The sequence below is a fragment of the Leopardus geoffroyi genome, chromosome A1 (genome assembly GCF_018350155.1).
Source record: "Leopardus geoffroyi isolate Oge1 chromosome A1, O.geoffroyi_Oge1_pat1.0, whole genome shotgun sequence".
NCBI lineage: Eukaryota > Metazoa > Chordata > Mammalia > Carnivora > Felidae > Leopardus > Leopardus geoffroyi.
Genome location: NC_059326.1, coordinates 179471978 through 179472914, shown reverse-complemented (window position 1 = coordinate 179472914; position 937 = coordinate 179471978). Strand labels below are relative to the sequence as shown.

Here is a 937-nt window from a genome sequence, read left to right as displayed (position 1 = left end):
TTTTAACATTCTGAGTTTCTAAGGAAAAGGGAAACAGGACTTCTCAGTCTATGGTCATAGGTCTAACACAAGCACAGGACTAAGACATGGCAAGCAAGATAGCTAGTACCAAAAAACTGAAGAAGGCACTGATTTTTAGGGCCATGACACACAATCCTTAGATATGGCCCTGGTCTAATATTACATTGAAAACATTCCAGGGCTTGCTTCGGCAGCATATTTACTAAAACTGGCACAATACAGAGAAAATTAGCATGGCCCCTGCTCAAGGATGACATGCAAATTTTTGAAGTGTCTGTATTTTTAAAGGTAGTAGTAGACCTGTCCACTGAAACTTGGCAGGCCAGAAGGGAGTGGCAGGAAATATTCAATGTGCTGAATGGGAAAAATAGGCAGCCAAGAATCCTTTATCCAGCAAATCTGTCATTCGTAATACAAGGAGAGATTAAAGTCTTTCCCCGATTGGGGCGCCTGGGTGGCGCAGTCGGTTAAGCGTCCGACTTCAGCCAGGTCACGATCTTGCGGTCCGTGAGTTCGAGCCCCGCGTCAGGCTCTGGGCTGATGGCTCAGAGCCTGGAGCCTGCTTCCGATTCTGTGTCTCCCTCTCTCTCTGACCCTCCCCTGTTCATGCTCTGTCTCTCTCTGTCCCAAAAATAAATAAACATTGAAAAAAAAAATTAAAAAAAAAAAAAAGTCTTTCCCAGATAAACAAAACTGAAGGAGTTCATGGCCATTAAACCAGCCCTGCAAGAGATCCTAAGGGGGACTCTGTGAGTGGAATGTTGCAAAGACTACAAACGTCCAGAGACATCACCACAAGCATGAAACCTAGAGATAACACAATGACACTAAATCTATACCTTACAATAATAATGCTGAATGCCAACGGACTAAATGCTTCAATCAAAAGACACAAGGTATCAGAATGGATAAAAAA

The 937-nt window shown here is 43.2% G+C and overlaps 1 non-coding gene across 1 annotated transcript; it reads left to right on the top strand.

The window, feature by feature from the left end:
- The first annotated feature begins 203 nt into the window (after positions 1-203).
- Positions 204-306, top strand: LOC123581599. The gene has a single exon (XR_006703848.1). It is a non-coding gene; the product is annotated as a U6 spliceosomal RNA (small nuclear RNA).
- The last annotated feature ends 631 nt before the right edge of the window (positions 307-937 follow it).